The following is a 13443-nucleotide window of genomic DNA, read 5'->3' as shown; positions in this document are numbered from 1 at the left end:
GATTTATAAGACATGTTTATTCCTGTTGGATATCAGAACATAGCTCTAGAATCCAATCTGGTCATGTACCCTGAATCTGGATGTGGCCTTCAGCCTTGCCTTCATGCTTTCCCAGATATAACCTATAGTACATGCCAGGCACTGTGTTTAAACCAGTCTGTCCTGAGAAAGTTCTGGGCAGGGCTGCTCCGTTAATATTTAGTATGTGCTTCCTGGCATTTATTTACATGTTATTCTGAACTCAAACAACCTTCCTGGGATCATTGTCTCACCTGTGTATAAAAGTCCACTGAAACTGAAGTGAGGTTGTCTACAGCACTAGACTGTATTCTGCCCATTCTTTCAGGTCCTCAGAGCCCAGACCCAGCAGACAAGATCTGCACAGGTCGGCTGAAGAGTCAACAATGGTGCACATAAACTAATGCAGGCATACCTACATATACATAAAATAATAAATAAATATTGCCGGGCGGTGGTGGTGCACACCTTTAATCCCAGCACTCGGGAGGCAGAGCCAGGCGGATCTCTGTGAGTTCGAGGCCAGCCTGGGCTACAGAGTGAGATCCAGGACAGGCACCAAAACTACACAGAGAAACCCTGTCTCGAATTTATTTTTCAAATTACATTTTTATTTATTTATTTAGTATGTGTTTATGTATCTTTGTATACGTGTATATTGTATGTATGTATATGCATATATGTGTATGTATCTATCTGTATCATATATATGTGTATCATACAAGCATGTATGTGTGTATATTTATGTATGTGTATATGTGTATGCCTGTATGTGTGTATATATATGTATCTGTGTAAGGGGGTGTTTGTGTGTTTCTGTATATATGTGCATCTGTGTATATGTATACATGTCTATGTATATGTATGTGTCTACCCATGTATGTGTCTTTGTGTATGTATCTGTATGTGTCTGTGTGTATATATATGTATATGTGTGTATATATATGTGTGTGTGTATGTGTGTCTATGTATGTGTATATGTGTATGCCTGTATGTGTGTATATATATATGTATCCGTGTAAGGGAATGTCTGTATGTTTCTGTATATATGTGCATCTGTGTATATGTATACATGTCTTGTATATGTATGTGTGTGTCTACCCATGTGTGTGTCTTTGTGTATGTATCTGTATGTGTCTATGTGTATATATATGTATGTGTATATATATGTATATGTGTCAATGTATGTATGTGTTTATCTGTGTGTGTATGTATATGTGTGTCTGTGTATATAAGCCATCTCACCAGCCTCTGAATTTGTTTCTTATGTGATGTTTCAAAGTGGCGTGACATTTTCACTCTTGGTCAAATGGTGTCTGCTCCAGACTGAATACTTTGGGGTACCATTTAACCCAGCTTGACCAACCTAAACAAACAATAGGCTGCCAATTGCGCGTCGTCTAACTGGAAGCACTGACCTGTTATGAAATCTGTCATTGCACGATATTGACTGCAGAAAGCACAAACCATTAGCGTGGATATCTGCGCTGCCTTGATCGAATAGCACTGTCATGGCCAGAGGTAGCCCAGCCTCCGTGATCCTATTATTCTCAATGATAGATTCAATCAAGAACGTGTAAAATTAGGAAGCATAACTCTCGAGCAGAACAGCTAATCTTCTCCATAAAGAGTCTGGTTTGGCTGTGAGAACACAGATAGCCAGAGTGATGAATGGGAGAAGATCCCTTTCCAGATAAGCCCTGGACACCGTTGCTTTATTGTGCAAATAAATTAGGTTTTCTATAATGAATGCAGGTAGGAGGAATCGGCTTCTACCCTTTTGTGATCTTCTCGGGTTTATTATAACACATCGAGTAGTCCCGTGTGCCTCCTGCCATCGCCCCCAGGACTGGTGTGCAGGCCTAGCATCTTGCTGTATGGTCCACTCTCAGGCTGGTCCCGACCGGACCAGGCCCCCATGGGCTCTCTCACCCAAACCCCATTTCTGCTCCGTGGAAATGCTCGCTCTCCTCTGAGACCCAGATCCATCCTGGAGAAGATCTCTCCTGCTGCCTCCATCAGCAAGGAGGTGGTCTCTCTCCCTTCAGGTTTCCGGCCAGCTGCAGAGGACACAGCGAGCTCCCGCCCTGCGTCCTGATGACTCTGCTTAACTCCTTCCCCACGAGCAGACAGCAAGGACTGGCTGTCCAGGAGACGGTCTCAGAGAAGGCAGTGTGGGGAAGGTATGGTGAAGCTGTTACCCTCCCTCCCCACCCTTCTGGTGAAGAGCTACTGAGTTACTGAAGGGTCCCCAGTGGCTCTCTCAAGGTTGGGCCCCTTCCAGGTGCCGGCCAATGAAAACCTACTTGCTGTGGATTTTGTTGCTGTTGTGTTTTGTTTTGTTTTTCAAGACCGTGTTTCTCTATATAACAGCTAGGCTGGCCTCAAACTCACAGAGATCCTCCTGCCTCTGCCTCCCTAGTGCTGGGATCAAAGGCATGCGCTACCACACCCAGCCCTTGCTGTGAATTTTTAATGCCCATCCTCACATGCCAACTCAGCGCCAACTCAGAAGGCCACTTCAGCTCTGGAGCCAGCCAGCGGGCAGCTGAGGCCACTGTTTAAACTGCACTGAAGCCCAGCTCTTCCCTCTGCCATTCACTTCCTCCCCCTTCTCCAAGTCTATTCACAGAGTTCAATCCTCAGTGTCATCCTCAACTGCTCTCCACAAGATGCCATGTTACATCTTGAGGCGTCTGTCACCGAGCCTCGAGCTCACTAGTTCAGCGAGGCTGGCTGGCCAGCAAGCTCCAGGGACATGATGCCACCCATATGACATCATATAGTTCCAGGCTTTTTCCATGGGTGCTGGGATCCCTAATGAGTGTTAGAACGTCTGGACTGGAACAGATCCACAGATCTAACACTCATCAGGGAGACAAGATAGAAGCAGGGTCGGGGCTGGATAGATGGCTCAGTAGTAATTAAGAGACTGGGTACCAAAACATCTGCTAAGTCCAGTTCCGGGAGATTTGATGCCCTCTTCCGGCCTCTATCAGCACTGCATCCATGCCACCAAAAGGTCCATACACAAAAAATAAATAAATCCTTTAAAAGAGAAGACATTCACACAGGCAAAAGAGCCGTACACAAAATAAATTTTTAAAAACTGTTTTAAAAGAAGCCAGATTAGAAATGAACATTTGGTAAAGACGGTTGTCTTGGAAGAAATCGTCCTAGGAAACACTTCCCTCTCCCTGGGAAGCAGCCTGTCAGAGGTGAGAGGACCACAGGATTGCTAAAACCTGAGGACTGGCTGGGTGGTGCGTGCCTTTAATGCCAGCACCTGGGAGACAGAGGCAAGCAGATCTCTATAAGTTTGAGGCCAGCCTGGTCTACAGAGCGAGTTCCAGGACAGCCAGAGCTACACAGAGAAACCTTGTCTCCAAAACAAAAAAAAAAAAAAAAAAAAAAAAGAGGAAGAGCCAGGCAGTGGTGGCCCACGCCCTTAATCCCAGCACTTGGGAGGCAGAGCCAGGCGAATCTCTGTGAGTTCGAGGCCAGATTGGGCTACAGAGCGAGTTCCAGGACAGGCTCCAAAGCTACACAGAGAAACCCTGTCTCGAAAAACCAAGAAGAAAAAAAAAAAAGGAGGAAGAAAAAAGGAGGAGGAAGAGGTAGAGAAGAACCACCTAAGGGCTCTTGCGCCCCCTGCTGGTGCTCAGCAGAAAAAAATTTTCCACTTGCAAGAAATAAACTGTTCCTTTACTGGTGGGATTTGAACACACACACACAAAGCAGAAGACAGGTCAACACCTCCCTCACATTCCTTCCTGCAAGCCGGGGTGAGAGGGGAGGACGTAATGGTAGTATGGTTGTATGGTTGTTTTATATCTTCAGCTGTTGGAGGGCTGAGTCACACCTTAGCACTAAGTTGAGGTGGCAGTTATGCTTATGGTATTCATGCTGCTGTTACACTGAGTAGCCAAGAGGATCATGGATCATCAGGGTTTCATCCAGTAACACCACTCCCATCCAGCAAGTTTGTGTGTGTGTGTGTGTGTGTGTGTGTGTGTGTGTGTGTGTGTGTGTGTGTGATGTACCTGCACAGGTATGTGCGGGTGCGTGGACCCATGCTCGTGCATAGAAGCCAAGATGTTTGGTGTCCTGCTCTGTCACCCTCTGCCTTATTCCCTTAAGATGGGTCGCTCACTGAACCTGGAGCTAAGCTGGCAACCAGCAAACCCCAGAGATCATCCTGTCTCTACCTCCCAGCACTGGGGTTGTAGAAGCATGTGGCCAGGTCTGGCCTTTTGCCTGGGTGCTAAGGATTCAAAATTAGGTCCTCATGCTTGATCAACAAGTGCTTTTACCCCACTGGGTCATCTCCCCAGTACCCCTCTCAGAAAGGTTTTGAAGGGAGATGAGAACTAATGAAGTTGACTCTCCATCAGTGACTACATCCCGTATATGATGCTAGCTCAATTTCCTAGTTACATACCAACCTATAAAATTCTTAAGTGACCGCTTCCATTTCTAAAAAACTATAGAAACAACTGCCACTAAAATGCTATGAGAGGCAGGGTTGGAAAGATGACGTGACAGTTATGAGTGTGGACTGTCCTTGCAGAGGATTCAAGTTTAGCTCCCAATACCCACATCAGGCAGCTCACAACCACCCATAACTCAAGCTCCAAGGGCCCCTTCCAGACTCTGCAGGCACCTGCACTCACGCATGTGCATACCCACACACAAAGACACACATATGCACATAATTAAGAATACAATAAATCCGGACCTGGAGAGATGGTTCAGTGGCTAAGGGTGCTTGCTGCTCTTCCAGAGGACCCAAGTTCAATTTTCAGCACCCACGTCAGACAGTTCACAACAACCTGTAACTCCAGCTCTGGAGATCCAATACCTACAACCTGCATGGGCAACTGCAGTTATGCACCCACACATACACATAATTAAAAATAAAACAAAAAGCCAGGCGGTGGTGGCCCACGCCTTTAATCCCAGCACTTGGGAGGCAAAAGCAGGAGGAGCTCTGAGTTTGAGGCCAGCCTGATCTACACAGTGAGGTCCAGGTCAGCCAAGATTACACAGAGAGACCCTGTCTTAAAAAAACAATCTTTAAAGATCATAAATAAATACTACAAAAGGTAACTGGGTCCCACTTCTAAATCTCAATTTCTTTTTCATGTTAAAGTCACATTTAATCAATGTTTCTCTAAATTGTTGGTGGTCTCAAGCGCTTACTTCAAGATATAAATTAAAAAAAGGATAGAAAACCAAGATAGCAAAACCAGACACAGGCAGATGTTCCTCTCCTGGCCCAGGTCCCCAGGCTGTGGGAGATGTATGAGGTGCCACCAAAACCTGCAGAGAAGAATCTGTTTCTTTCTCTCCTCAGCCGTCACACTGAGAAAATCCTCAAAAGTTCTTTCATGGTAAATTACCAAGTGTTAAGACCATTTTTCTAGGATTTGGGGCTCAAAAAAAGACTGTTTTTAATAAGAGAAGATTTTTTTGCACCAGACCCCTGAATCAGAGGGAATTAAAGATGACGGATGTGAGTTGATTAGAGCAGGAAGGGGGAAACAGAGAAATCGAAAGAACAGAAGTGGGGACCAGCAAGATGGCTCATCAGGTAAAGGTGCTTGGCGAAAGTCTTATGACCCGCCGGGCAGCGGTGGCGCACGCCTTTAATCCCAGCACTCGGGAGGCAGAGCCAGGCAGATCTCTGTGAGTTCGAGGCCAGCCTGGTCTACAGAGCGTGATCCAGGACAGGCACCAAAACTACACAGAGAAACCCTGTCGGGGGGGGGGGGGGGGGGGGGGGGGAGTCTGATGACCGGAGTCCCATGCCCAGAATATACACAGTGGAAGGAGAAAACTGACTCCTGAAAGTTTTTCTCTGACCTCACACATGCTGAGGCACGTACACACACACACACACACACACACACACACACACACACACACGAGTCGATTAACTAAAAGACAAACATGGGCTGGGAAGACAGTTCGGTGGGTAAAGTGTTTGCCTGCAAGCTCAATGACCTGGGTTTGATCCTGAGAAGCTATGTGACAGATATACAGATCTCAGACTGTAGTGGTCACGGCTATAATCCCAGAGCCGGTGACACAGAGACAGCCAGACCTTTGGCGCTCGCTGGCCTGCCAATCTAACCAGGCCCGTGAGATCGACAGGGTTGGGGATAGAGACTGCATGGACTGTGTGGTTCCCAGCACCCATCTCAGGCAGCTCCCAAATGCCTGTAACTCCAGCTCCAGGGGGGGTCTGATTCCTCTGCCCCCCCCAGGCACACACACATACTTATGATTAAAAATAAAATAAAATCTTCAAGAAATAAGGTAGGGGCAGTGAGATGGCTCTGTGGATAAAGGTGCTTGCTGCACAAGCCTGATGACCTGAGTTCGAAACCCACATGGGGCGGAAAGAAAGAACCAAGTCATCCTTTAACCACCACATGCATGCCATGGCATGCACGCTCTCACATACATCACGTACACACTTTGCCTTAGTCAGGGTTTCTGTTGCTGTGACAAAACACCATGACCAAAAGTGAGTTGGAGGGTAAAGGGTCTATTTAGCTTATGCTTCCACAGCACTATTTTCACACACATTTGCACGAACATACACATATGAGCACCTGCCGTACATGCGTAAGAAGTATCAACTTCCATTCAATATTCTAAGAGGGGAAATACAATATAGACAAAAAATTGGGTTTTTTTCAAATTTTTATGCGTATTTGGGCTTTAAACATGTCCCATGTGTGTGCCTGATAGCCATGGAGGTCAGAAGAGAGCATCAGATCTCTTCAGACTGGAGTTTCAGACAACCGTGAGGTGCCATGTGGGTGCTGGGAACTGAACCCGGGTCCTCTACAAAACTAGCCCATGCTAACTGCTGAGCCATCTCTCCAACCTCAAAAGCAGAGATTTTTTTTTTCAGCTGACTGCAAATTCCCTAAGTAAACTACTATAGTATTCTAAATTCCTAATCCAATGTGAGACCATGATTCACATCTCACTCACATTCTTAGTCCTTGAAGGATTGTTAGCTTGGGGCTGCTAACGGAGTCCACACAAATAATACGTGAGAGGCTTACAGATCTGAGCAGTGGAGGAAGGCATGTTTGAGATCACACTACAGAGTGATTCCTAATCTCACAGCTCCAGTAATCATTTGGGGAATCTTTGTTATGTTAGTGGCTCTGTGTTATGATGGGGGTAAAAGCTCACACCTACCCCATCTCACCTGGGAGCACTAGGCCTCCCTCTAACCTTGTGGACTAGGCAAGAGTATAAACCGCAGGCCAGGGAGAGGGGAGCAGTGGCTGGCACAGTTACGGAAATGTGTGGCCGTCCACACAAAGCCAGGGACCAGCCTCTGTGCACACTCTTTTGTAAGTTTAGGTCACCTCTCCGTTACAGTTTGCATTTGGAAAAAGGCAAGTTTGACACATTTTGTGGCATAGAGATGAAGCTCACAGTTAAATCGACAGTGGGAGAGAGAGGACAAAAACCCCACGGCTTGATAACAAATAGCATGTGAATATTGGCTGAGTAAGAAATTGCAGAACTGGATAGACATAGGTGTGTGTGATTACCCTGTCAATAAGTTTCCATATAATCAATAAAGAGAATTCTGAATCCCAAAGCAATTGGCTGGGTGAGTCGGCCATTCATAGCAAGGGCTGTCTCCACTCCTCAATATCCCTATGATTTGGAGCTGGAGAGATGGCTCAACAGTTAAGAGCAGTGGCTGCTCTTCCAGAGGACCCTAGTTCAATTCCCAGCATCCACATGGCAGCTCACAACCATCTGTAACTCCAGTTCCAGGGGATCTGATGCCCTCTTCTGGCCTCCTTGGGCATTGCATGTATGTGGTGAACAGGCATACATGCAGGCAAATACTCATAAACATAAAAAATAAATTGGAGCTGGAGAGATGGCTCAGCGGTTAAGAGCACTGGCTGCTCTTCCTGAGGTCCTGAGTTCAATTCCCAGCAACCACATGGTGGCTCATAGCTATCTGTAATGAGATCTGGTGCCCTCTTCTGGCCTGCAGACAGAACATTATACATAATAAATAAATCTAAAAATAGATAGACAGATAAACAGACAGACAGATAGATAGACAGATAGACAGATAAAGATTAAAAATGTTAAATCCTTATGATTTGTTACAAATCGTTTCCTTTTGGTTCCAGGGACACAGAACAAAGTGAAAGGACACTGGAGACGCACAAATGGAGGGGAGCCAGAGAGCCCTCCGGAGCATGAGGATCTCCACAAAGCTGTCAAACTCTTCACCGGGAGGACCACAGGCCCACTGCTGAGGAGGCAGATGGCAGCATCTCAGCCCTGGATGTGAGCGAAGATCTCTGGTAAGGGACCCTGGGGATGGATGGAAGCCAGGGGTAGAAAGCACATGCTGCCTACAGCGGCCCAGGTCAGCCCCTCACTGGCACCGGCTGACCCTGCAGAGGCAGATTCTAGGATGTCCACGGGAAAGGATGGATGTGGCCACCCCGGGTCAGCCTGAAGTAGACATCAAAAGCACAGACTCCCGTGATGGTACCTTACAAGGCCAGACTGGGCTGCCACCTGATTTGGTCCATGCTGAGGGCCACCACTACTGTGAGCAACAACTAGACAAGACCATCATGGCCAGGGTCCGTGTGCTGTCCTCATGCCGGGCAGAAAATGGGGAGAGGAGGAGTGAGGCTGATCATTATGCCTGGAACAATGCTCACTGAGCTTTAGTAATGATCCTCTCTACGGTGTATACTCCATAGGCTTGTATTCTGTGTCGTAAAAAATAAAAAATAAGGACGGGACTAGAGCAGTGGCTATCAGTCCACGTTTGCCACACAAGCATGAGACCTGACTTAGTTCCCCAGCACCGCCACAAAAATCCAGACACAGTGGCACACGCCCATAATCCTGGTGCTGGTGAAGTGGAGACAGGAGCAAGCCAGAAGTTTTCTAGCCGGCCTAATCTAGTTGAGACAGGGAACTCTGGGCTGGGTGAGAGACCTTATCTCCAAAGGTAAGGTGGAAAACCAGCATGGTGGCCCACACAGTTCATCCCAGCACTCGGGAGGCAGAGGCAGGTAGATCTGTGAAACAGTGGCCAGCCTGGGCTACATAGTGAGTTCCAAGCCAGCCAGAGCTATATGGTGAAAAAAAGGAAAACAATTGAGGAAGATACTTGACATCAACCTCTGACCTCCACATGCAGACACACACACACACAACATACATACATACCACCAACATATATTTAGTTAATTTAATTGGCCTTTTTAAAAAAAAAAATTTGGTCAATGAAAATAACGTTAAATCCACTTGCTGAGGTCTCTAGCATGCAGTGTCTAGCAGTTTTCCTCTGTGTGCCAGTGGGGCGTGCATACCATGTATGAAGACAGTTACACAACTTACTTAAGCACAGACACCACATCTGTCATGGCAGGGGTCACAGAAGCAAGGTCTGTTAGTTTTATTGTGTTATAATACTTATACCAAGCAAGGGTTCAAAATTTAACCATATTTTGAAATAACATTGCAGGTTATTTCTTTCCACGGTGACATGAATATCTTCCAAATCAAAAGGCAAGTCATAAAGGGAGGGTGCTTTCCTGTGCTCTGTAACCACCACCGTTTATAATAACTGCGTGTTACCACACTATGTCCTTCTGACACTTATTGAATTTTCACTAGGCGATCACTACACCAAATAAAATTCTGGAAACGTTCTGTTCCTTGTGTTATAATCCCAGCTCAAGAACAACAAAAATCTATGGTGTGAAAAGTAAACGTTCCAATGCTGTAATTTAAAAGATTGCGTGTGCATGCGCGCGCGCGCGCGCGCGCACACACACACACACACACACACACACACACCACAGAGAAAAACTGAGACCCAAGACAAGACAGCTTCCTCTCAGCTCCTGCACACACAGGCCCTGGGTCTGTGCTGTACCCGCCATTGACAATGCTACCCCTGATCTTGCTTTTTACTGAGACCGCAATCTGACTTGAATTTTTTTTATTTTAGAATTATTCTGTGTATGTGTGTGTGTGTGTCTGTGTGTGTCTGTGTGTGTATGTGAAAGTACCCTCAGAGCTATCAGATCTCCCTGAAACTAGAGTTATAAATGGTTGAGGACCAGCTGAGATGGATTGTGGGACCTGAACTCGGGTCCTCTGAAAGAGCAGAAAGTGCTCCTAACTGCTGAATCATCTCTCCCGCCTGACATATTTATTAATGACTCTCCTTTTCCCACTTCCCTAGCTCTCTTCCTCCTCACCTCTCTCGAAAGCATTTGTTTGTTTGCTTGGAGACAGGGTCTCATGTGTCTGGGGCTGGCCTTGAACTACAATGTAGCCAAAGATGAACTGAGCTATACTGATCCTCCTGCTGTAAATGCTACAAATAATCCCAGCCTAGGAAAGCAGGAACAGGATCCCCAGAGCAAGCTAGCTAGTGGGACCAGCCACATCATTGAGCTCTGGGTTTGATTCAGAAACCCTGACTCAATGAATAAGATAGAAGAGTGACCGATCATGCCTGCCAAGCCTGATGACCTGAATTCAGTTCCCAGGACCCACACAGTAGGAGAGAACCAACTCCTGAAGTACACATCTGTACCATGGTATGAAGACCAGAGAGAAACAGCGAGAGAGAATAGGGTGCTGGAGAGATGGCTGAGGGGTTAAGAGCACTTACTGCTCTTGTGGTGGACCCAGGTTCTCTTCCCAGAGCCTGCCTAGCACCTCACAGCTGTCTATAGCTCAAGCTCTGGGGAATCGCAACGCCCTCATCTGGCTTCTGCTGGCACAAGGTGTCACATGGTGCACATATATTCTGCCTACATATATGTGTAGGCAAACACTCCTACACATAAAATAAAAAATAAATAAAAGTACTTCTAAAGAAATGAAATGTTTTCTATTAACAAAATAGTATCCTTAAACTTATTTTATGTGGGACTCCTAGAAGAGTCTCACCACTATAAACAATTTGGGGATTTTTCAAAGTTATATCCCTGTAGCTATACTGCTGTATCTCATCTCCAGCGAGATGAATCAAGACATTCATGTCCCAGCATCGCCAGGCAAAGCTCACTAAATTTGCTTCCCTGTCCCCACAGAGTGGGTCCCCTGAGTCCCTGTCCTGACACTGAGAACCACCAGCTGCTTCATTTGAACCTCAGCCACAGAGGTTTTAGCTCCTAAGCGCCACTCAGATGTTGAGATGCTCAGCTGCGTCTCCCTGAAGCTGCCCTAACAAGCCAGCAGCTGTCTCTATGGGCGCAGGCGCATCAGCAGGTTTTCTGCTCCGTCCTGATGCTGAATGGCCACAGCAGTGACAGCAGATGCTCCATCTCATAAAGAACAGGCGCGTGATCAGAAAGTGCTCCTAGCTGAGTGCAGGAGGCATGAGGTATTCACGCAGCCAGATGTTCTGGTTTTACAGTGACAGCCTGGCTTCCGTCACTATGTCCCTGGAGCTCCTGCCCGGAGTGGGGGGACAGAATGAAAAGGTTCAGACTTATGTCAACTTCCAGTTGGCTGTCAGGAAAGGGAACCATCTTTAAATGGCTTCCGGGTGTGGCATCGTTCATCATGTCTAACCCAGGTCCCCAGACATGTGCAGCATGTTCATGAGAAAAGGCATCGTAGAAACCCAGGTGTGATCGTGCACATACGTAATCCCAATGCTTCAGAAGCAAGGGCGGGTGGATCCCTAGGACGCCTGGCCAGTGAGTTACAGATCAGTGAGCAACCCTGTCTCAAACAGCGACTAACACCTGAGGTTTTCTTTCTGGGCTCCTGCACACGCACTCACAGGCACAAACATAAAAAACAAAGGGAAAGGCACTTTATGAAGCTAAAAGAGGAAATCACGTGAGGAAATCAGGTCTGAGGACTGTGTCTACACACTAAGAGGCAAAGCAGGGCTCGCAGTGTGAAATGCTTTACCATGAAGACTTGGGGCTGGGGATTTTCCTCCTCGTTTTAAGGCACTGACAAGCTGGGCTGAGAAGGCAGCCAGAAGAGAAAAAGGGCAGTGTTTATGTTAGTGGCCTGAATCCAGGTATCAACCAAATATAGTTCAAGGTAGCAGCCGTGAACCCCACAGGGTCAGCCTGTCCCCCAGATCCTCAGAAGAGATGGCAGAAACCAAAGCCTTGTCCTCTCACTACCTCAGGGCCATCTGCCTCGCAGAGGGAACCCTGCCCGGGACATGGAGCCACCTGCTGGCCAGGGAGAGAGATGCAGGCACCCCAGAGACCAGACTGCCCACGCAAGACACAGAATAATGATTCTTTCACTGCTACTTCCCATCTGTCAATATCTTTCCCTTCTGATGTGAGGGAGCCGCAGAGAGAGTACCATGACTGCAATATGGGTATGTATTTATGTGTGTCTGTATGTATGTGACTGTGGGGGGTGTATGTGTGTGTCTGCATGTGTTTATGTGTCTGCGTATATGCCTATATGTGTGTGTAATATGTGTCTATATGTGTGAGGCTATGTGTCTGTATGTTTTTTCTGTGTTGAGTATGTCTTATGTCTGCCTCTGTGTATATCTATGTGCGTATGTCTGCCTCTGTGGGTCTCCCTCTGTGTGTGTGTGTGTGTGTGTGTATGCCTATGTTTGTGTATATCTATGTGTGTGTGTGTGTGTGTGTGTGTGTGTGTGTGTGTGTGTACCACAGCACACTGATATACACAAACGGATAACATGTATGCCAATATACTGATCCTTTCAATGGCTGGTTAGTTGCTCAGTTTGGTTTTTATTTGTTTTCCTTTTCCCTTTTTTAAAGATGTGTATTATTTTTAGTTATATGTATTTTGTGTAGGTGTGTGCGTTTGTGTGCAGGAGCCGATGGAGTTCAATTGAGGGCGTCAGATTCTCTAGAGCTAATGTACAGACAGTTGTGAGCCCCCTGACGTGGACACTGGGCCCTGAACTTGGACTTTCTGGAAGAGCAGTCCCACATACACGCACACAAAACCCTAACACGCTGGAAGAAAGTGTTTCTTCATCTGCTGTGTGCCCTCGGACCACATTCCAGACTAAGTTGTGGGGCTCTTCCAAACAGATGTTGTAGTAGGCTTTCTTCTTCCACTGGGCAGTGGGACTATGGGACAACTCTTCATGCTGTCCCAGGGGTAGCCTCTGCCAGATGCCCTCGAGTCTTTTTTTTTTTTAAAGAAACTTAATTTAAAAAAAAATTACAAATAAATAAAAACATCACATACCAAAACTGAGCAGACCCAACATCTACACAACCCTGTGAACGTGTATACAGTTACCATTGGCATTTGGAAAGGAAGCTGTGGAGCTTCACATTAAAGTTTACACTTTTACTATGAAATACATTTTATGTACTTACCCACCACCAAAACTAAAATCTCCATAACAGAGTTAAA

Source organism: Peromyscus eremicus, chromosome 7 (genome assembly GCF_949786415.1).
Source record: "Peromyscus eremicus chromosome 7, PerEre_H2_v1, whole genome shotgun sequence".
Classification (NCBI taxonomy): Eukaryota; Metazoa; Chordata; class Mammalia; order Rodentia; family Cricetidae; genus Peromyscus; species Peromyscus eremicus.
This window is presented reverse-complemented; position numbering follows the sequence as displayed.